General features: G+C 40.9%; 1 protein-coding gene across 1 annotated transcript in view; it reads right to left on the bottom strand.

Moving 5' to 3' along the window:
- The window catches only part of LOC108679604, a 46,174-nt gene extending 38,268 nt beyond the window's left edge, over window positions 1-7,906 (bottom strand). The window contains exon 1 of the mRNA XM_018168259.2: window positions 7,638-7,906. The gene's annotated coding sequence lies outside the window, so the exon portion shown is untranslated. The remainder of the gene's footprint in view (window positions 1-7,637) is intronic.
- Window positions 7,907-25,277: the final 17,371 nt, after the last annotated feature.

Consider the following 25,277-nt stretch of genomic DNA (forward strand, 5'->3'; position numbering starts at 1 on the left):
TTTAAATAATGCAAGGCAACCAATATTTACCATGCACGGCTATTTCAAACGAGTGTGCTGGCGAAATGGAAACATAGGTTTGAATAATACCGGTAAAGTTTAATTTTAAGTTGAATAAAGAATACTACAAGTAATATTTACGAATTATGTCAGCTTCATTAGCTGGAGACGCTTAGAAAAGTACATAATGTACAAAGTACATACAAGGTCACGCATCACACAATTAGACATTAAATTTCTTGCGAATTTTTCATGTGAGTTACCCGTTTATAATAAATCATTTATTTATAATCGTTCACTTACACTTTTGGCTATCGAAAAATTTAAGTTTGTGAAGAATATAAACTAATGTTACATTTTAGAAGTAAAGTTATAGTGAAAAAAAAATTATCAGAATATACAATTCAAAATCAATAAAGCCGGAAAATTGTGAACACCCTATAGAATACCACACTAATAGAAAATTAATAAAAAATTAAATTTACGCTTGAATATATTGGCCTCTATATAATAGACCACGTCTTGTTGAATCGTTGCGAATTCTGAAAAAAATATCCCCAGTTAACAAAAAAGCGAGAATCATTTAGTATCAGCATCAAATTAATTAAGAGGGCGAATTTCGGAACAAACTATTAGAAGTATGAGCTTGCATTTTTAGCCAAGTTCGGCCTGCGTTGGAGTAGTCAAACCGCAAAGTTTTCATTTTCAATTGCGAGCGTCGCGACAGCGCCATCCGTGGCATCCAAAACAAGCACAATTTCCCCACTCCACACACAAAAGAATACGCGGGACATTTTGACAGCCACTCCAGGGAGCGCCTGCCGCCTCAACTGCAGACCTGAATTGTGCGTGTTATTTTTCCAAAAAGTCATTAAAAGCAATAGAAGCACCATGACAGGAGCGGGTGCTCATCGGCGCCTCTCCTGCATATTCAAATGACGAGCTGCCGAGGTCGTGCCATGCCATCGAGCTGCGGTGATGGCAACATTTCACAGCAAAGCGCTGGGCAATTGCAACGACCTCACCCATGAAATTGAAGACCTGGCTCAGGGGGAACCGCCTCGCTAACTTCCCCTGATATCCCCCAGGGTTCGTGCGTCCTCATGCAAATGCAGAAGTTCTTCACGGTCTATAAGCTGGTTAGGATGCAGGCTTTGGTAAGGGCGAGATTAGATGTTCCCTCTACATCTCTGGTGCTTAATAGGGTGGCGGAGATGTGGTGTATGATTCAGCAGTCATGTGATTCACAGGGAGACTGTTAGTCAGGTTGCGTCTGATGCACCTAGAGACTGACTGCTCTGCCTTCTGAGGAGCTATGAAATGTCACAAATTTGCTGCACATTTGTAATAGAAAGCATACAATCTAAACATTGATGCTATAATCTCATATCCAGAGCTGGGCAGCGCTACTTATAACAAGTAACAACTAACATGTTGAGACTTGTAACAGGCTGAGGTTGACAACATTACACCGAAATCTTTCGTACAGTTTTATTCTGTAATTTATAACAATATGTACCAATATTTATATGTAACAATATTTATAACAATATTCTTAACAATATGTACAAAGATTTATTTGAATTAAGTCTGTATATATAGATCATTACTCTCATTAATTACAAAGTGTTTGCGCTCGTTTGAAAGCTACAAACAAGACGCGTTTAACAAAACTACTACCATGGATGTTCATGCAATAAATGTTCCCTCTACATCTCTGGTGCTTAATTGGGTGGCGGAGATGTGGTGTATGATTCAGCAGTCATGTGATTCACAGGGAGACTGTTAGTCAGGTAGTGTCTGCACCGAGAGACTGCCTGCTCTGCCTTCTGAGGAAATATGAAATGTCCCAAATGTGCTGCACATTTGCAATATAAAGCATGCAATCTAAACTTTGATGCTATTATCTTATATCAAAGATTCCAATTTACTCAAAGACTTTGCCATTTATTACATAATTACACCAATGCGCTACAATTACAGAAAGGATGAGTGGTGGCAGTTGGGCACCTCTGAAAAGTACCACTGCGTAGGTAACTGAGACGGGCTAAGTGGCAGTAGCTATAGGCACCTTTGAGGACACTACTCTTCAAGTAACCAATAAGAGCAAGTGGTGGTAGTTTACCGCCCTTGAGAGGCCCAGGCCTTGTAAAAGCCGCAGCATTTTGCCGCATTGTGCTCGCTACGACGCGAGCCACATTGAAATTCTAAGGCTCTAGTGACCAGGTGACGACATCTTTTATTCAGCGCTTGCGGTTCGCGACAAATCGAGTGTTTGTCGGAACAAGACGTTCGTGTGCCTGTCCAGCGCTGCTCACCAATGACCAGCTTGCCAAACATGTCGGTCATGACGTACTAGACTTTACTGTTATTATACAAGATGCTGGCCCGATATGCAGCTAACCATTAAATTGCTAAATTAATTTAATTGGTGATGACAAATATTTAAATTTTAATGTACTCTACTCAAACGTAAAAAAAGAGAACTATAATTTTAAATATTCCTGCAGACTCCATATTTCCAAGATATTACAAGAATCCTTTTCAAAATGTAGCAAAAAATTTCTCGTTCACGCCGTAAATTTCACGTTTTTACACTTTCATGCCGTATCTTATAAAACAAAAGAGCTCTAAATTTGACGATATTTCTCCATCTGCAATTTTCTGCAGTTGAAATATATGATAATAAATACCTCATATTCTAACTACTCTAGATTTTAGATAAAAAAACAGCTGTAAATAAATATTCATTATTTTGTACTGGTGATTGATTTTTGTTTGTACCTCAACTACTGCTAGTACTTTCAGACTTCACGTAGGGAGATTAGTGCAAAGCATGGTATCAAATAAAACGGTACAAAAATTTTGAACGTTTTTTTTAATAATTCACAGGTTTTCTTTAATTTGAATAATGAAGAATTTAACGCATGAAGAGTTGCATAGATTTTTTGGAGAATTATGATTTGCATGAAGTAATTATTTTAATTCTACGATAGGGATCTCACGGTAGTAGCAAATTCATGTAGGGAACGCGAATTTGGTGTTTGTTAGTACCAGCTAACAGCAAAACCAAAATAGAGTACAATTTGCGCAGAATGAATAACATAATTTTATTATATTTTAGGATTATCCTCAACTTTACGAGGCCTAGCGACATATATATAGTTCATACATTTCCTAGTTAGTCGAGATGGCGACAGGTTCACGCTTGTTTGCGGGATATTTTTTCGCCTTTGAGCCATTCATTTGATGTTCTTTTCAGATGTAGTTTCCATTTTCCTGTCTGCAGTAAAAAATAAATACAGTTTACCGTATTATACTACGCTATTGAGCCGGCCAGTCAGAACGTTTTATGAACATATATTGTGTTCGTCAAGCGTTGTTTTTCGAATGTGCTCTTACTGAATCAGTATAAATCGATCTTATGCCGAGAGTATACATGAATACAAAAATTAAAAAAAAATCTTCTTTTTGATTGTACAAACACACTTCTCGGAGCTCGATCAAGTGTTGCACACCTATAGTTAAGGAACGAGGTTCTCACAACGTAAAATTAAAATACTGAAGATTGAGAACAGACTACACACTAAACATAATCTTATAGCAAAATTACATCAATCGCTCGATAACCGTCCTAAACAGAACAAAGGAGCTACGTCGCTCTTGTACGTCAACTAATTTCCCACAATCTTTCCCAAGACTGCAATATTTGTTCAGATTTCTCAGTAAGCGACAAAGGGCCACCCAAGCTTGTCCCTCGGGAGCACAATGGAGGGACGAGAGGGCCTCCGCTATTGCATCTCAGACCCCCTCCCTCGCCAGCGCCCGCAATCAGCGTCACTCTGAACGCCGCAGAACAAACCCCTTACACGCGAACTGTTGTCACCACGACGACACGCCACGATAACAAGCATCTCGTCACCACACGCAACGATAACAAGCTCCTCTTCACCACATGCCACGATAACAAGCGTCATCACTATTTCACCAACAAATAAAAAATTCTGCTCATAGTAAGTAATCACTGTAATGAGTTGTAATAGAAGCAAAATCACAGTCGGAACATACAGGCTCATGAAAACCGCTATCTAATTGTGGCAGATTTTAAATTGAAACGCCTAACAAATTACAACGGGGCCCTGGGATATGATAATGATTCGGAAAGTTCGGGTAGAACTAGGAAAACTTGAACAGGCGACATTATCAAGTAGAATTGATTGCAGCACAACTACTAATTGTCGACGAGCTCACGAGAATCCCTTGGCTGGCAAGAGTTAGGAGGTAAATAGCTGCTTAAAGTCTACTTGCATGTACCCAAATACCGTTTAAATTTCGGAATTGGTCGTGATTTGTAACGATCACATAAGAACGAGCTAACCGACATACGGTAGCGAACGAGCCAGGGGATCGAACCATCGCAACCGATGCTCATGCAAATTGCAGCCCACCAACGACGTAATCTTTCTTTTCCACTTGATCGTCAAAGTCGCTAGTCTGCCAAGACTGAGTTTAAGCTACTGGCTTGACTGGAGATAATCAAACGTCTTGATTAAGCCCACCTAAGACTTGAGATCAATGAGCTTTGATGGATGAGTTGCCGCCAAGTCTTGGGGCAGCGGGACCGTCAGGCCGAGCCTCACAGGCCCGACCAGATTCAGGAGCACGCGCGAGGTCCATTGAAGTGCCTCACGTTTGCTCTCAGCCACTCAATATGCAAAAATTTGCCTCTGAAATTCTTCATGTATGTGAAATTCGTCTCCTGAATTCATTCGATATTTTGTTTCATAAATGGCAGCCAAATTTTTGACCACTGGCGTGAGAAATATTTACAACCCGTAAGATTTTTGTATACTGTGATTTAAAACTGGACCTTTCGCGTCCCCGCTTCAAACAATGTCGAGCAAGAATATTTCATCCTTGTTAGCAGTGCATTTTATGTTGTTATTAACTGTATATCTGAGAAGTTGAACAGCTCTCATTATTCACATGATAGTCATCGAATAATCGGCAAAGTTAGAGATGATTCTGAGTGTTCGCCGCTGAAAATTTAAATGTAAATATTGCCAATAAATTATAGTTAGGAAAGAATTGATTCAACTAAACAATAACAAATCAAATTAAAATGAATCATTCATTCCGCTTAACACAACTTTTGAAGAAAAATTTTTCTTTTTAACATCCGAGCCATTAAGTTTCCGACGACATTTGATGGCTCATTTCAATTTACCTACATGTAAATTTGACGCGTGTTCAGCGAAGATTAGACTCATGGATGCTTTATTTCATCAGTTCTTCCTCTCTGTTATAAGCTCTGAATCTGAGGTTAAACCCAAAACTTTTGCACCTGTTTATTGCTTATTTAAACGAAACTTTACACACAAAAGCAGCTTCCGACACTTAATTAATCAATGAAGTGACTTGCCAGACCCTGTTTATTAAAGAAAATTATTATGTTCCTAAATACCGACGACCATGTGTGTACTTCAAGATTTGAAACTAGCAAATAAGAAGAATAATCCAGAAGATAAAATCAAAAAAGTTCGTCACATCTCAGAGTAGCTCAGTCTGTTCCTCGATCGTGCACGAGCCAAAAAAACATGATTGCTTCACTGCCTTCAATGATGTACAGTAAATAGTCAATAAACACATAAATAGACCATCAACGTAACAAAGTCCGTTTTACGCCCGACCTTTCATCGCCCTCGTTCGTAATTTAGGACTTTTGGTGAGCGGCCGCCACCTCAAAGCAGTCAAAGAAATTTTTCAGCTGCTGCCGACACGCTCGGTTTGACTGCGCGACGCATCAAAGGCTTGGACAGCGCAGCGCTGTCATCGCTAACCCTGCTTGTGATGAGGGAGCGGAGCACGTTGAGTTACTTCCAAATACGCATTCCTGCTTTACCTGACACACATATGCCAGATAAAAACTTCCAGAGGTTAAGCAGTAATAAAGATCATTTCAATGCTTGCAGCCGAAATTAGCAGCGATTACAATATACGATAATATTTTCTATCTAACAGGCATGATTTCAACAACGTCCGCGAGTTCCAAATTCTCTCTCGAGGTGAGCTCAATAGATACTCTCGTCATGGGATCACTTAAGTACTGAAATTCCTATTGCATTTAAGCAAATAATAATAAAAATATGGCTATACACATCGCACTAGAACCACATTCGCAAATAAATACTCACGGAACATGCAAGAAACAACGACACACACACGTAATACTAGCAGAGGTCGGCACACAACACGCGCTTCATTTCCTCGACATGAGCGCCGTCCGAAATGCTAATGCCGCCTGGCCTGCACCTCGCGTAAATCAATGGAACGTGGCAGTCTCTTGGCGTGAATACCTGACGTATGTGGACTCTTGCTGATGAAAACTGCGTCCGAGGCACGAATGTCATGCTGGACTTCTTGTGCGCTCTTGACAACATACAAGTATAATGTATCAAAAGTTAATAGGGCGAATGATAGTAAATAAATGCATAGAGTGGTAGCATTGCCATGCATATTAAGTTGTTGCATACTAGAACGTGACGTCTGCATTATCTTTAAACCTAGAACACCATTAATTCTGAATTAAATATAAATATTTTGAACACTAAATTCTGCGGGGCGCATCAGGAAAAAATTAATTGGTATATGACAAATAAATAGTGCATCGTCATGCTGAATTTAGCAACAACTCGACAAAGATATTTTGAAGTCATTTGTCCACATGTGATAGTTAAATGTTCGGTGTAGTTTCCGTAGATCAACATACGCTTGGATGGGCAATACGACGACAAAAACTCGGTTAATCGCAAGTGATGCATGTTCACCGAACGATAACTTCTGTGCAATATACGAAAGTGGAAAAGAACGCGCACAATTTGATGGGGAAACTTCTAACGATATCTTGTGGCTGTACATCTAACGATGCACAGCCAGCCAAACAAGGGAAGATGGTTTGTTCGCTGTTTGGTCACAGCGACTTTCAATAATTGCGAGTTGATTTCTGTTACACATTTAAATTTTAATAGATCCCGCTTTAGTGCAGGAGTTTTGAAACTTTAATTCACGCAAACTCACTGCTGTTCAGACTGAACACTATAACAGAGAAATATTGTTGCATTGAAATCTCCACTTATATTTCTTACTCAATATTGGCAGATGGCTCAGATTTGAAGCGGTACATTTTTAAATTTTCTTATTGCAGTTAGTTTTGATTTATGTAGACTAAAATCACTTTGAACTACGCATGATAAACAACAAAAATAATTCAAAAACAAACCCTACAGGCAAAGAAACTTGTTTTTGCTGCAAGTCTAATTTGGAGCAATAGGGTACAAGGTAGACTCAAATTCCAAGATCTGATCAATGCACACAAGACAAAGTTAAAAGATATATATCACTCGCAAGCCTGGACGTGCGAGTGAACTCGCCCCAGGTCAGTTACTCGGCATTCTATTAATACAAGCACGTGTGGGAATTGCTCATTATAATCATGAATTCACTGCTTCAATGTGTGAATTTTGTATTAGACCTGCAAATTTGCGATATAAAATGAATAACTGCATGTCGCTGAAGCTGATTACGGTCTAAGAACTTTTAAATGTAGTATTTATTTATACCAGTAGCTTAGAACGTACCACAACGTTGACGAGTTGGTAAGCTGATGTCTTGAGTCAAGTGATTTATGACGTCACGACAGCACCTCGCACATATACACAGTGAACGTCAGCTTTAAATGCGCTCAAGTAAATAAATAAGGGACACATAGCTCTCTGCTTACCCCGAGTAGGGCGATCCACAGGATCAGGTCACCGTTAAAGGATTCTACTCACAAAGGTCACATTTCATCCACTAAAAAACAACGGAATTTCCGCCATTGCTAAGTTGCCTGAGGTGTTTCCCTCCAAAATTTGTATAAATCCTCATTAAGCTACAAATTCATTTAAATCGGAGCATTTATTTTAATTTTTCTGGGGTCATAGCGGAGTTTTTGATTTCTTAGAGTGTATATAAATGGTCTACTCTGTGTATTTGCAATGACGATACCCTAGACGGCACGGCCAGCAGCACCTTACCGCACGACAATCTCGTCAGACTGAGAGACCTGCAGCCGTGAGCCGGCTGGCCTTGGAACCCCGCGCTGCCAGACGTGCGACGTTCCTACTGATCGATAGGCGAACACACTGCCGGAGCCCATGACCGTAGTAAGGCAGGACCAGGGAAACTTGCCTACACTTGATGCTTTTCAGGACTCAAGTTCAACCAAATTTACTATGAATATTAGTGGATAAAAGTATCACTTACTTGTACTATTCAATGTATTTGGCAAAATTTTAGAGAATCCAACAGACATTTAAATTTATATGATTTAGTAAAAAGATGAACTTGCCTTTAATTCAGTTTTGTATTATACCCTAACAATAGTTTAAATTCATTCTGGTAAGAAGAAAATGAGAAATTGCGCTAAAAATATTAGGGTGCTTGCAAGTTCCTATTAGTAATTTTTTATCTATGCTAATAAAGCTAATAAAAGTTTACCAAATAGAGCTGATGGAAGAAAATAGTGGAAATCGAAACAATTTTCAAGCCTGGCCGTGATTACCGCTAAGCAAATAGAAAAATCCTTAAAAGTGAACAAGATCGTCGCAAGTTCTGTAGTCTCCATCACACTTCTGCGGCCCAGCTCACACCTGCCCTTCCTTACCTCGGGCGATACTTTTCAGGCGATGAGAAAATCGGTTCATAATATTATTCAATATTCATTTTGTATGTATTGGGAGTGAGAAGCATTGTTGAGCACAATAGCCGCTCGTGCTGCCTCTAATGCAGCCGAGGCTCTGCAGCAACAATGCGCGCGAGTCCTCGTTGTGAGCGGCGCACGCAAAGCAGCGGTGATGCGCACAGCGTTGGTCTTTCGGGGGCATAGCAGCGCCCAACAAAAGAACGTTCGAGCGCCCAGTGTCAAAGTAATGGCGATGTAGCAGCGAAATAACGTCTCGAGGGCGTCTCTTGCCTAGTTTTGTACCGCAAACGAGGCTGTGAGATGCGATGCGTCGTGAGATTAGATCGTTTACATTACGACCACGCCGCGCACTCACGCGATATTCTGCGCCCGCACGAGCTGTTCTCCCGCCGCTGTACCCAGCAGTTGTGATCACTGCGCCTGGTCTCCTCACATTTGCCTATTGAGTTTTGTTCTATTTTATCCTTTTGTTTTATTTTATACCTTATTTAAGTGCCCAAATAATTATGAAGACAGTGTTCACGAATGGTTTTATCTGTCATTCTACTTTTTTTTATCAAGAAGAAGAATGCAATTAAATTATTTATGATTAAATTAATAAAAATGCTGTTCCTTACCTTCATTTAACATAACATCAGTTAATGAGAATCATTGTCGCCGCTACATGGTCGATAAATCGCAACAAGATGCGGGGTGATGCATTAGTTGCGGTAGCCTTCGCTAAACTAACTTATTATGCAAACAAGCCTCTCTCTCACGGAATAAAATCTAATCCAGCGCAACAAGAAAGGCCTCCCGGATCCATGAATTTCAGATGGAATTTCTATTAAAATAATGATCATTGATTCATGGGCCCTGCTCTTAGGTGCCTAAACATGCTGTTCAGGCTGACTTGTATAATTCACTGTCGTGTAATTACGACCTATGTAATTATGTATTGTGTCGAAATAGTAAATTGAAGGCGAGCATTAATAATTAACGCGTAGTTCTTCGTCTTGTCTCGAACTCCGCAGGATTGACGACTGCATCATTGATATGAAACGCAGCAACTCGAATGAGTGCCGACTCTCCCGAGCCTTTATTTTTCATGACCGCTCGTGCTTCAATTTTGCCGATGTTCCTCAATTGATTAAGATTCTTTTGATTAAGAGTCTTTGTTTTGGCGCCTATAAAGCAAGCTTTGGATCAGCTGCACGTAGCACAAACTCTCGGTCCTGGGGCTTAATTGGAGCTCGACATGGCGCGCGGCCACAGAATTGTCACGGGGGCTTTCGATTTGCATGATGATTTTAATTCCTGGTTTGCTTTATGAACGAAGTTTTGGTTGTAACTAGTGCTGCAGTTAGAGACGAGGGCCTGAACTATTACTAGTTTGTTCTTGAGTCGCAAGAATCAACCGCAAATGAAATATTGTTTTTGTTAATATAATTTAGTAGTTAAGCTGCGACTTCACTATTCAATTATCAACAGCTTTTTTGACCATATGCGCAATATATTCTTTCGTTGATCTATAAAATCTCATGAAATGCAATAAAAGAGGTGCCAGTGATTTCTCAGTTCAGCATGGAACCCTGGGATGGAATTTATTGAGGCATATTACGATATTAGTGTAGTTAGGCAGTAGCTCTTCCAGATTGAAGACCAGAGCGTATTTTCATTAACAATTTTCTTATTGTTTTTTCAATAAGCCGAACGAAATTTCTTGCTGGTGCTTGGAGATCAACTGCGTAACTGCATATTACGTATTCCGATACATACGATACCAGGCAGCTTCTTTCTTGCTCTTTCCTTGATGGCATGAAGAATTTAGTTGTAATCAGAATTTCGAAATTAAACCTTAGGCCGTATAATCAAATCTCGCGCTCAGGTGCAAGTAGTGACAGATTGGTGGGTTTAGCTCAAAACACCGTATGTGATTGGCTGGTGGAGCGATGTGAACGCGTAACCATATTTGAAAGTATGGCTCTGCTAAAAAATGCGTTAATACTGCGAGGTAAATTCACTTCAAACGCATTAACTCAATACCAACTGTTTTTATCTCTCGAATAGTTCTTGTTTATAACGTTATGATATGCTACTGCTTATGAGGTCCACGTCTATACTACCCACGTCGACAAATACCTGAAGGAGTTCCTGAAAGGGATTGACCTCTTCTTTGACCATGCGACGATGGTTGACGAGGTTGCTGATCCTTACGGTCCTTATAGGCGTCAACACCGCCGGTGTGGAGGAGATCGGTGAGTTACCCCGCCGGTGTGGAGGAGATCGGTGAGTTACCCCGCCGGTGTGGAGGAGATCGGTGAGTTGAGAACCTCGCGGTGAGTACAGCCTCACCCTCGCCTGAGCATCTATGTGAGTTGCTTTATAATGTATTACCGTAACATTCAATATTGCCAGCAGGAATCATTGGTCAGTATCCTCATTAGAAGAGCCTCGATCATACGATCTTACTTATAATCTTTCTACCAAGTTTTACAGCCTCTATGACATTTTTGTTTTGGTTTGCCTGCAGTAGCAGGAATCGTTAGCAGGAATTCTGAGTATAACTTCTAATCGAGCGAATGAGCTATCCAGAAGCTTTTCCAGCGAAGGATCTCATAAGAGGTTTCAAATTAAACGAAACGTATGAGATTTTTGAGAATTTTTTGAATTAACTTATGAAATGATGATCGCTCAAAAATGATTCAGTGCTCTATAATTGAACCGACACAAGCTTTCGTACATAAAGTGTATTACAAACCGAGAACAGTGTCAGCTGACTTATCAACTTAACTACTAATGAATAAACTATTTTAACGATTCTCATATTCACGTCATTCTCAACATATTTTCTTCACACATGTTAGCGTCAATTTCTGCATTTTATCTTCTAATTTTAGCACACAGATGAGGAGTAATAAAATTAACACAACAAAAATCCTGTTTATGAAGCCAAAATATTTCTTTACCGTTTTCTCAATTTAATTGTCTGACTATTAGTGCCCCTATAAGTAGTAATGAAAAATAAAATGCTTATTCAAGGCATTTACTTCATCAATCTAAAATAGGTAAGCTAGCGTCATTAAATATATCATTGATATTCTCAATTTTTTAGACTCGTTCTGGCCTTTCTTGGCCACAGTTGGAGACGGTATAATGTAGTAACTCATCGGTTAGCAAATAATTCGAATTTTCATTAACAATAAACATTTCCACGCCGTCTTAAACTCCCATAGAGCAATAGAGGTTGCCATGTAAGTGTTTCTTTCTAGTGTTACAAGCAACCCTAGAATCCAGCTCATCTTGGTGAATGTCTCTTTGAATTGAGCAGTTCTTAGGGAAGTGGGGCAGCGCGTGGTGTCTGTTCTCACGCACGCAGGGCTGAACGCCCCCAGCTGCTCCCATGTGATGGTTGCACAGCCGGGGCCTGAGCTCCAAATCGTGCATGTGAGCTCGTCGGTTTTGTGAGAGCAATTTTCATAATAAACAAAAAGATGGTGCGTCCTGCAAATCTTCTAGATATATATTACCATACTTCGAACTATTATACTGTATTGATGTAATCCGTTACGATAGCGTGTATTACTCGGTATTGACATCATTATATTGTAACGATATCATCATTTGACCCAGGCCATTAAGAGTGACCCAGCACTGCAGGGCAGCGGGACGCTGAGCCTTCTGCCGCACGACGCACTCTGCAGCAATAGCTCTGCAGCTGCCATGGACGCCATTGCGAACGACGTTAAAGCGGTAAATCAATGCTATTTTTATAATTCTATTCCAAAGATTTAGTGAGTGTAACAAAATAATAAGATACAAAGAAGTCCATCGTCTCAGAAAAAATATCTAAGCAGCATTTTTTATATTAAACTATACGGACTTGAAAGTATTGCTAGTGAGCAAATAAACTGCTTCCTGACAAAGAAGTTTTGAGAGCAACCAGTTCGGATTGATACAGTGAATCTCGATTATTTAACAAATCCATTTACTTGCAAAATTTTCATGTGTATTTCTTTGAGACTAGAATAATAAGCGGATCATTTCGATAAATTTTCACGATATTAAATAACACCAAATATTGCACAACCCCTGCAACAACCCCTGCAATGCGTTTTCATGTTGGTCTACTAGCATTTAATTTCAGAATTAATACCTCAGTGCCCCCCGCATCACTCGTACATCTAATGGTGTAACACATTCATTTTGTTTGCATCCCAAACAACTTGCACAACATCGTCTTTAGCAAACCACCTAATCCGCCGACCGCCACTGCTTTTTCTTACATTTATGTACAAACCAAATCGCAGTAATGACGTTCAAATTATAATGATCTTTTTTAGGTAGTTCCGAAATTTAGGCCAATGCCACTGAAAAATGTGACATCAATGCCTGCAGACTCTGTCGGAGGTGCCGTGCTCCAGCCTACTGCTGTTGACTGACTCAATGGACGCTGCTGTGGAGTTTACTGACGCGGTGGTGCGACAGGCCGCCCTCAAGTGGCACACTAGGTTCCTTTGGGTCACCAGCCTCCAGCTTGACGAGTTCCAGCACCAGCTGCGCAGCTCCTGGCTGCTCTCCATGATGAACGCCGCCGTCATGAGCTGGACCGCTCACGCCGCTGGGGTCCGGTAAGAATTTTTCTACGAAATTATTCATGCAGTGGCGTATCGTGGACGAATCAATCAAATTTTTGGTGCGCAAAACTCTATTCGATGCTTTAAATGTGTGTAATGTGCAACTCAGCTGAAAAAATCCATCGCTTGCGAAGCCCGGCTGAAGCTTGGTTATTAGTAACTCAAACGAGATGAATCAAACAAAATTTAAATAGCCACCAAGCAGCACAGTTTATATGATCTTGACTTTTATTCCATCATATGTGACACAAATATAAAATGTGACTCGTGCTCATAAGATGACAGAATTAGTAGTAAGTACCAAGATTTCATGTCAGTTTGCAGAATAAGTCCCATGATCCGCACCATAAGACCGCACCACGTCTCAAGGTTCTCACCATAAGACCGCACCCCGTCTAATGATCCTAACCGTAAGACCGCACCACGTCTCATGATCCTCACCACAAGACCGCACCACGTCTCAAGGTTCCCATCAAGGTGGTAGGTACTGAATCATTTCGTCGCAGGACTCTGGTGTACCATCAGCTGCCCTTCTCTTCACTGGGGCCCCGCATTGTCACCGTCGAGGACGTGGCAGCGTCAGGGCAGCAACTCTTCCCACACAAGTTCAATGAGTACTGAAAAATCGAGATGAGTTCGGACATCTTGGCCGAGGGAGTTTCATGATTTCAGTTTATTTAGTAGATTGACGTCTTGAATTTTCTGATTTTCATCAAAAGATTTAATAAAATTTTATAGCTTGTTCGATCTAGATTCTAGATGTTACTACATGATGCAGTTTACGTAGCTGTAAATGCTCTAAAGACACAGGCTGCAAGGTTATTGTTGATTCTTAGGAATAAAACTACAAGCGTAGCAAAAACGTAGAAAAAATAATGTTCCTTCTAGACAGAAAGTATACGATTGCACGCAATTGTTTAATAGTTTAAAATGATGTTTAAAAAGAAGAATACTTATTGTTAAAAATTATATTGACTTAATAATGCCCGCAAAAACGACAAAAACATCTTTCCAACGTTAACAATTAGTAATATTTTAATTGTCAAGTGTTTACCGCTCGCAGTTTTCACGGCGCCGTGATCAACGTGACGGCGCTGTCGTTCTACCCCTTCTGGCTGGAGGAGCCGCAGGGCGCAGCACCGCCCAGCTTCCGGGGCACGGACTACCACATGCTGACCACCATCGGACAGGCCCTGAACTTCACTCACAGGGTCCTGCCTTGCAGAGATTGGGCCGAGGTGGGTTGAGGCGATAAAGCTCTGGTAGGACCTGTCCAAGAGTACACTTGGAGGACGTGTTTGGCGCTATGTCATCGTGCACTGCAGCGATGACGATGACTGCCTATTTGGCACAATGCTTGCCAAACAAGCAGTGTGCCAGCGATCTGCTGCTGACGTTGTAACTTAAAGGGAATGTTGTAACCCCAGCACCTTTTTTGGTCGAACTTTTCAACCGCTGCCTCACTGACGGTGTTGTTCCAGAGAACTTCAAATCAGTCTACATTTCGCCTCTATTGAAAAAAACAGACCTTGTTGCTTTTGATCCCAAATTATAACGACCCATCTCAAATCTGTCGATTTTGTCGAAACTCCTGGAACGTATTGTGGCCCGATCTTTATAGCAGGACGGTCTCGTGCCTCGCCCTTGCTCTGCATACCGTCATCTTCACTCGACGGAAACCGCCGTACTGAAGGTGCTCTCAGATATTTTGCAAGCAGTAGAGTGCGGCGACATTGTGGCACTGGCTTTGCTCGACCGGTCGGCCGAGTTTGACACGGTCGACCACGCCACTTTATTGCGTCGACTTGACGTATCATTTGGCGTGCGCGTCACAGTGCTGCGATGGTTCGAGTCCTATCTCAGCAATAGATTCCATTGCGTTCAACGATGGAACTCTTTTTCTACTTTTTCCACGCCATCGTTGGTCACCTGAGGCGTTCCACAGTGACCAGTACTCGGCGCGTCAGCTGCTATTTAAACGTTACTGTAGTATTGCACGTAATTGATTCACATAGTTTGAATCCGCAAACTATGTTCGCCGACGACACACAAGTTTATGGCTACTGTGCACGGCTGCGTTGCAGCGTTGCAGGACCGGATGTCAGCATGGACGCGGTCTCAGACTGGATGCGCTCCGACCGGCTTCAGCTCAATGCATCATAAACCGACTTTATTTGGTTTGCGACTTCTTGGCGTTAGTATCAGCTTCCAGCCAACCCTGTTCGCGTACGCAACGAGTTCGTCATGCCTGCGTCTTTGGTTCGCATCCTCGGCATTCTGCTATGAACAATCACATTGCCAAAGTCACCTCTGCTTAATTTGGCGTTCTGCGACGCATACGTAGCATCAGCCGCTGTCTGTCGATGGCCTCGTGGTGGCGCTCGTTCTGTACAGATTGGACTACGGTAATGTCATGCTCTATGTACTTCTGACCACGTCACTTAATAAATTGCAATCCCAAATAAACGCTGCTGGGTGACTTTTGAGCATTAATTAAGCGAAAATTCGACCACGTGACGCTGATATTGTGTGATTTTCACTGGCTGCTCATGCTGCAAAGCACACAGTTTAATTAAGGCCGCTGTTCTGATGTTCCCATGCCTTCATGGTTTGGCGCCTCCTTATCTCACGGAATGTCTGCAGCGCGTATCGGATCTGCCTTCTAGAAGACGACTGCTTTCGTAATCAACAGCGGACTTCGTCGTTTCACTTACAGTTTTATCTACCATCGGCGACAGAGCGTTCCCCGTCGCACCCTCCAGAACCTGGAACAGTCGGTCGGCTTCCGTAACATTGGTTCGTTCGTTTCAGGTGTTTCGTCGACACCTAAAGACGAAAATATTTCGTAGAGCTTATGAATCAAGTGCTCAGTTACTTTTAATCGATCTCATCCTTTCTCGTGCCTATATATTTTTAACTTGCTATTAAACTTGTGTGTAGCGTTCCCTCAAAGTTCTTTTGAACTAGACGCCACGATAACTGCTTCGTAGAATAATAATAATAATTTCGAATGTACCTCATCACATTCCGTTCAAGAAATAGAAGGTTAAGTAGTTTTAGTTACTGCAATTTGGGTGTTGTCCGCAGGTGTTGGACAAAGTGGCGGCGCGCGAGTCGTTCATGGCCTCCGTGATGCACTACGTGTACCTGCACCGCCTCAAGACCATCCACTTCACGCGCGTCTTCGACATCTCCGACCTTGCCTTCTGCATGAGGAATCCTGTACTCACCCCCAAGTGGGAGGGTCTCGTGTATCCCCTCTCGGGGCATGTATGGGGAGCGCTTCTCCTCGTCATCCTCATCATTCCAGTGCCATTTACATTCGTGAGCAGAAAAAATTGAAGCAAAGTTGATAAGCACATGGCACGAGTATGATATCCAATATTAACTAACATCTTAAGGAGTGATGAATATCGCGCAGTTTTTCTTGACAATGCAGATATTTTTGCGAATTTTCCAGTTCATCTTGAATTCATCCACGAGCAGCTGGCGTACGGAGCCCGTCAGCTGGACAGCCAGGACGAGGCTGAGGAGACGGTCGCCAGCGGCGTGGTGACCCAAGCGCTGTGGTTCCTCCTGCACGCGTGGCAGGTCTTGCTGGGGCAGCACCTGCCCCGTCACTTGCCCATCACTCATTCGTTCAGGTCTCCGCTAGGCTCTTAGATGCTTGTACTTCTTTAGTTCATTTAGATCAGCGGCTGTGGTTATCGAGATCATTAATTGCAGTATAATTTTGAGGCGAGTTTGAAACGATGATATCACGTTACTGAATTAATTGCAGTATATTTTTAAGTTGAGTTTTGAGCGATGATATCATGTTACTGAATTAATCGCAGTATATTTTTAGGTTGAGTTTTAAACGATGACATCGCGTTACTAAATCACCTCTCAGGACGCTCGTGATGAGCTGGATGATCTTCTCGTTCCTGGTGACGGCGATCTACAAGAGCAACCTCGTGGCTCACCTCACTCTCCCCAAGGCTCCCTTCAGACCCGAGACTCTGAGCGAGCTGGTCAGCGTCGGTGCCTCGTGAGTCACGTTTTTGGTTACACTAGATGCTATCAATGCTTTCCTTCAAGCAAAATATTGCTTGCAGTTAATGACAGCCAACTCATTCGTGTTGCTAGAAAAATTTGGACTCAATTTTCCTCTCACTCATTTTGATAATGATTTATTATTATCAACTGTTTGCCCATTAAATTTTTAGATAGTGCCTTCTAATGTTCGGCCTTTTGAAATCCTGAATATTTCTGGCCAATCTTGACTAATTGAGAACTCACCCAAATTCAGAGATTAATTCAAGACCTTCCCGATATTACAAAGAAAACTCGAAGTCTGATTTCTGTACACAAATCATTAAATAATAGTTCAACAATTCCAACCTTAATTATAAAAGCTTTTTGCTCGTGGCAGAGACCCTGAGATTTGTTTTTAAATATTTTATCGGCAGTATCACAGGACCTCCGTACGCAGAGGCCCTCCGACAGTTCTTTCTGACTTCGGACAACTCCGACTACGGGAAGCTGGGCAGCAGGTTCAAGTTTGTGGACTCAATGCAGGAAGGCATGGCGCTCGCTAGGACGTCCGGGTGAGACTAGCGTCAAGGAATAATTAAGGTTCTAAACTTTGAATTTGGGTGATATGCTTCAAAAATACTGGTTAATTTTTAGATATTATTGAATTTGACTGAAGTTCATTAACATGACGAAGCAGGCAAGTGACATAGATACGAATCCAATTACGAGCATTTATCAGGTGCTGATAACTGGAATTTAACATAAAATCTTCGCCAAAAAGAGATAAATGTATAGGATGATGTACGAGATAACCGGATTTTCACGAGAAATCAGCGTCGAGTTTCGATTGACGGAAATTAATAAAAATTTCTTCGTCTGTTCTCCGTTAAAAATTCAATTAAATTTAGTTTCTTGGGCTGTAGCTCAATTTCTGCGTGCGTGGAACTTACTTCATCACACCAATGTTGAAATTTTCTTGGAAATCATCACCTATCACATCGTCAGTTCTTCAACCAGCTTGAAGTTAAATCTCAACAACATTTCAACGTTACTTCGAGCTTGCTGCAATTATCTTCAACTTCAGCTGCGAAAAAGACTCGTAGCACAAAGCATAAATTACTTTTGATTGAACATTTGTTACAAAGAAAAATATTCATTTGGATCATCCTGGTCCTAAGATCATAATTTATAACTGGATTTAAAAAATGTAGTTGGAGATCCCTGGTCGCACACGGTAAAATTATGCATCTGTGCTTGGGTGCAGAGTAATGAAAATTAATTTTATCTACAAAATTTCCTTATAGGAAGAGCTTTTTCAAGAGCAATAAGACGCAACAAAGTCAGTTTAAATTGACTAGGTTCGAAGTGCTTCGTACGCATGCTAAAACGTGGCCGAGTAAACTAAATAGCATAGCTGGGACATATACATACAAGACTCGGTTTACATCGAAAATAAGGTTTCATCCGGCGGAGAAACATATGTTAATAAATGAAGTTTCTTAATTGTAACATCGACATAATAATCGACAAATGTATGTACGTACTCAGTACGAAAGTTATCTAACGGAGAAAAGGGATAACTCGTCTATCCAAGAAAAGTGGACATATTCCCTATCACCTATAGCTCTGGATAAGTTTAATGCAAGTTTTCTACTTTTAGCACAGCATTTGTGAAAATTTCACTCAATAATTTGCTCATTAATTGTTGTTCAGGACATCGGCGCATGTCGAGGACCGAACTTACTTAATTTTCGAAGTGGCAAAAAGCTACACTCAACCTGATGGCTCCTCCGACCTTTACATCGCCAAGGAAGGCCTCATCCCAGGTTACCTGGCATACCCTGTACCCCACAACGCACCCTACGTCCCCCAGTTCGATAAATGGATGGGCATCATCTTACAGGTAAAAGCCACACACATAATACTTTGCAATTGCAATAAATTCCCTCGCTTTACGCAAAACCAGAGATGGCATTAGCTGTAGACAGCTCCAATAATTTTATACATGGTAGCTACATGCTACGTCTTCTTGTTATACTGCAGCTAAAAATTGAATCAGTAGGATGTAATTTCAAAATATTTTCGATACTTCAAAAATATGTAGGGAATTGGGCAATAGCTGTTAACAATTCAGAATGCATCGTTCATGTTGGAGCTTGCAGTCTCTAGAATACTAAATAAATTTAATTATTAATATCGCTTAAGAAGACGGTAAAACATGATGTCAGTAAAATGTCCGGTGTATTTTCAAAAAAAGTTGAATTGGTTGAAAAGGAAGGCCAACTAATGCATGCTACAGGTGCGCTATACTGCAGGAGTCGCTTACCTTGAAACAGATTCATTTTTGCTTGCGATTCTCAATCCTGCAAATATATAAATGGTTATTATTGTTTAGTAATAAACTTGAGGGAGACAATAATAAACTCAATAGTGAGTCACGCTAGTTTTGTGTCGCCATAGGCCGGCCTGCCATGGAAGTGGCGGGAAAATGAGCTGCAGTTCACGCTGAGCCAGCAGAGGAAGCAGGCCGCAGCGTCGCTGGAGCAGCACCGGCTCCCGACCACCTCCCCTCCTTCTAAAACCTCGTCGGGCGTGGTGGCCCTGACCCTAGTGCACCTGCAGGGGCCTTTCCTGTTGGCTGTCTTAGGGTGGATCCTCGGGGGCCTGATCCTCTTGCTGGAGCTTTTGGTACAAAGATCCGGTGTTTGCGGAATGTTTTGACGGACCTCGTATAAGATGCGGTGTTATTGCTACCTGACTGGGGCGCCGTGGCGTTGATGCTGGCGATGTTACTGGTCTTGTTGAATGTTCGTAAGCCATTTCCTGAGATCATAAAAATAAATATCATTTGTCTGAGATTATCATGTGAGACCATTTGTCTCCAAATGGCTGCATTAATAATAAGACTGATCTCTTCGATGCTATTACTTTTCAAGTGCAATCGTTGCGAAAATTAAAAAAGCTTTATTCGGCGGCGAAATTGATGATTTAAATATAACTATGAACGTTATACATAACCATGTTATTCAATCTTATTCCAAATTAAAAATGCCGCGTTGTAATGAATGCCTTTAATCATAATCCCTAACTTACTTTGTTTCAAATCTCTAATTGCACTGAGATGCTCGGCGCAGTTAGTGGTTGGCAAATTTCCACCTATGGAAAGTAACAAGGAATGATTATATTATTATGAGATATGGTGCAGAGAATCGTTGTTCTATAGCGACATATGTAGCGCGTTCTATCAATAAAGACTTCATGCTCGGATTCAAGTTTTTCTTTTTCATTTTAAATTTCACGACGATAATGCGTTCGATGTAGAAACGTGCGAAACGTCCGTACTTGAAATAACTAGCTTCAACAATCCATCCTTCTTAAATGTAGACTGCATTCTACGTTGTAACGTAAACTTGTTTGCTACGTTGTAACGTAAACTTGTATGCTTCGTTGCAACGTGAACTTCTGCTCCAGTTCACTGCTAGTCCATCCATCATCTTGTTTCAATTCCTTCCGGAACCACGATGTCTCAGACGTATCAGGACGCTTCAGAACCTGCATTATTTTATTTTATACATCGCGATAGCATTTAATTCGAGCCATCGCTACTCTCCGGTAAAATGACGAGAATTTACTACGTCTATAATATAGTTTAAGATTGAAGAAGTATTAATGTGTCAATCCCTTAATGTATATATGGATTTCGGCTTCAGCCTTCAGCAATTTGTTCGGATTTTCGTCGGGACCGTAATTTTTTTAAAGACTGGGGCTCCATCGTCGTCCGAAAAGCCTGAGAGAAAAACTCTGGCACCGAAATTTATTGCGTTCTTCAATACACGATATTGAGTTTTGGCAAGTTATGGCGGAGGAAGAAAAAGAGGACCACATCAGATGACTTTCTGTGCGAGTCGCCACGTGCAAGCAATGGACGCCATCGCTGGCGCCACATCAACGTTCATGAGTTTGTACACTAAGAGCGAGGGTATCAATGTTGCTGGATTTGGCGAGCTGTGCACATGAGGTGTGTGCATAGCTGAGAGTTGCTGTGGTGACTTCAATGAGGTCCCCACGCAGACGTCGATAACTGAGGCTTGGAAGCTTCATAATCTTCAATCTTTCTTCATAGGACTTGCCCTTCACGCCTGGAATTATCCTTGTTGCACGTCTTTGAACATTCTCTATTAAATTTCTGTCCTTTTCAAATCTCGGTGACCAGACAACGTTTCCAAACTCTAGATTTGGGCGCACGACGGCAACAAACAACTGCTTCATCGTTTCTGCATCTAGGAACTCGTATGAGCGTCTGATTAGTCCAAGAAGTTTGTTGGATGTGTTAGCTGAGGTGTGTGCATAGCTGAGAGTTGCTGTGGTGGACATGGAACCTTAAAATACATGGACATTGAAGAGCTATACCTGGGCTTCCAGGTCAATTATGTTGCAACGCCACTTGCACCAAACCACGGCGCGCCTCCTTCGCGTCGCTCTACTTTGTGTGTAGATTCATTTCCTGGTGGCTGTTTATGGTGGATGGTTCGATTCAAGTTGATCACCCTTATTGAATATCCTCATTGACTATGCACCCTCGATATGCTTTCAAATCGTGTTTGAATGATCGGCGTGTTAATACATACATAATATAATGCAGAATGCAGGATTGCATGTTTACATAGTTGTAATTTTTATACGCATAATGCTAATAGTTCAAAGCAATCGAAGAGTCAAATATAAAATAAGATTTAAATCATAAATTGCTAATTAGGTGTCAAGCATATCAATAAGCTACATAAGAAATCGAATTGTGCAGCTATGATAATATTAATCTCTGTACAAAATTTATTATAAGTGCATAGTTTTATTTTTGACTTGGTTCACATATTAAGTTATGGTCTTACTCGACAGCAGTTAGAACTTGAATAAGGGCAAAATATCAGGGGTTGCGAATGACCTGCCTAAACTCGGCTGATGCCACTCACATACACAGTTATACTCATTCAGAGCCGAAGTAACAGATCCATATAGCATATAGTAGAATATTCTGGCCTCGAGATGTTCGTTTGCCTAACAAAATTGAAGTGCACCCGTAACCCTACAACTTCTAGCTTATATACCCCTCTGGACTCAGGAGCTTTGCCTCACCTGCACGGGTGAAAGTAATTATACGACGCAAACCCCGCAGGAGGTGAAGATCGCCCTGAAGCAGGCGAGCCTGCAACTCCGGAAGGCAAACTCGCTCATCTTCTTTAATTTGCTAAATAGCAAAGTTGTAAATCGTGAAATAATGAAAAATTTAGGTGACGAGCCTGAGCTAGAAAGTTCTGGAGATGAATTTTGCAAATTACGCTCAGGCGCGCCAAGTTAGCGAGTTTGGAAGCTTGTGTAACTTCTTGGCAAAAGAGTGCGCTTCTTGGGAGGGGAAGTGCGGGATGAGGGGAGCTTCATTATAGGCGAGGGCATGTCACGGTTTCTTTGCTTATTTCAGGTGCTGCTTCTTAAATGCCTCTAAGTCTACGGTTTTTCATCGTATACAAACAATGATGTCGATCGATGTTTTCGGGATGAACGATGAACTCATTATTTCACTCGACAGGAAGTATTTGTCGAAGGAACCAAAACATTAGGCAAAAAAAGATAAGTATTAGCGCATGCATTTTATTACGTCAGCATTTATCACGAAGTAAAACCATCATTCAAAGATCAGCCTAAAATAACGTAACAACGTTCCGAGCATCCCAGGGTGCGCAGAATTTGGCCTTAGTTTTGGTTTGGGCAACAAGCACAAGAAATCCATTTTTCCGTCCTCCGAGATTGCGGGAGGAAAGGATGCGCGTCTGCAGCCTTTTTCTGATTACCGCAACTTTAGCGGAGCTCTTGCACACTACACGTTAGCAGACTTTCGTTTTCTGAACTTTCAATTCATGTAACGTCAAGTTCCCATATCACTCCAAAACCTGTAATTGTTCGTTACTTTTTTGTGGTAAAAATAAAAAAAATATATATTTAATTTCGAAACACTTACGGCTCCAAATCGAGCAAATCCTGTATGTTTTAATTTCGAAATGACGTATACCAACTCAGGCACGGTTTTCGAGAAAAGAAATTATTTCCCAACAAACATTACAGCTATCACATGCATTATTGTTATCTAACCTTTAGTATCATACAAGTACTCAGGAAACCGTATATATCCATCTTTTCTGGTACAATTTTCCCTTAATTTTTTATGGTAAATAATATTAGAAAAAAGTTCAATATATATACTGATGGCGCTAACGAAGACTATGATATTTGAGACATGTTAAAATCTATCATGAATATAAACGGCTGTCAGTACCGCCAAAAATTTCAAATTTGATTGAAAGACATGAAGAAATCGAAAGGAATCCTACACTCAATAAGAAGGAAACCTCACCAAGATCCTGCGTGAAACCTGACAGCCGTACAAATCTATCAGGTTTTACCTATAGTTTGCGTTTTATTTTTTGAGTGTTTCTATGAAGACTGGCGCATTAAATAGTTAAGAGTTATTACAACATGCATATATATAAAGATTATCCTGTGGGAATAATACCCGGACTCAATATTTTATTTTTGATGATGGAATCATGAGACACTGAAAACAGGAGGTGAGTAGAAATTTTTCAGTCAAAACATATAATTTCAAATTTGTTTGAAGCTATTTAATTGGCCCGCCGTTACCTTGGTTCGAGAATTCCTGCAAATATTTATTCCTCTTATACCGTATCCCGTAATTCATGAAATCCTTAATCCTGTAAACAACCAAATCAAAATAATAACCCATGCGTATTCTAATTAAATAAAGATCTATTCTCACACACATAACAACTTTAAGTATTTTACATTCCATGGCTCATTTCTTCCTCATTTTCTTGCAATTCTTTTCTATTCGCCCACTAAGCATGAAATTTCTGGTTCTGGTAATACCCCTGCAGTCATGATAAGTATCCTAGATACGTGCCCCAACAGTATGTAGAATTTGCGGTGTGTGGCGCCCAACACACCCGTTATTTAAGAGTTCAAAACACCAGCCCTAGGTCCCCCACCTACACCCCTGTACAGGTAACCACCCCTATAGACGTACCCATACCACCCTACACAAAGGTCTACCTGCACATGATCGTTATTTATTGAATTAGGCGCCCCAAGTGCAGTGGTCCGGATTACGAACAAGTAAAACAATTCTCGAACAATTCACCACTTTCATCATCATCTCCCTCCCCATTAAATTAAATCAATTTTTCTCAAAAATACATAAAAAGAAATAAAAGCGAAAAAGCGAAATGCAAGAAAGTACATAAGATCATCATTTGTCAACTCGCGATTAAAAATGTAAATAATATAAACAATGAATTTAAAGTCACCCTTCATTCTTCCATAGAAATCCAAGTTAATATGATCAGATTGCCGATAATTTTCTCAGTGAGCCAATCAAATTTAATCTCTTCCTAAAATTCACCCCGACAAAAGAAGAATATTGCTTCCCGCCACGGCCGCTGCTCCCTGCAGGCTTGATTGCCTCTTCGTGAAAATAATTGAAGAAGAGCTTCTTTCAAAAGATGCCTACAGCAGAGAAAACAGGGCATATTATCAGACAGCGGCGTATTAGGAAAACTCGAGTACACTTTTATTGATAGCATTGCTGGTTCTGTTGTAGGCCAAATTGATATATCAGAACTGACTACCGCTAAAATACATTATTATTGTAAGCACTCAAACCTCTGTTATTGGCGTAGCACCAAATAATTATTTGGAAACATCACTAATGACCATGCGCCTGTGATTGTTATATCTCAAGACTTGGTTGCCAGCGTGGCAACAAATATTCAACAACAGCTATGTTTTAACTAACAACAAATATGTTTTGCCTAAGTAGCTATTAGTTCACA

This window comes from Hyalella azteca, unplaced genomic scaffold, assembly GCF_000764305.2.
Source record: "Hyalella azteca isolate HAZT.00-mixed unplaced genomic scaffold, Hazt_2.0.2 contig1071, whole genome shotgun sequence".
NCBI lineage: Eukaryota > Metazoa > Arthropoda > Malacostraca > Amphipoda > Hyalellidae > Hyalella > Hyalella azteca.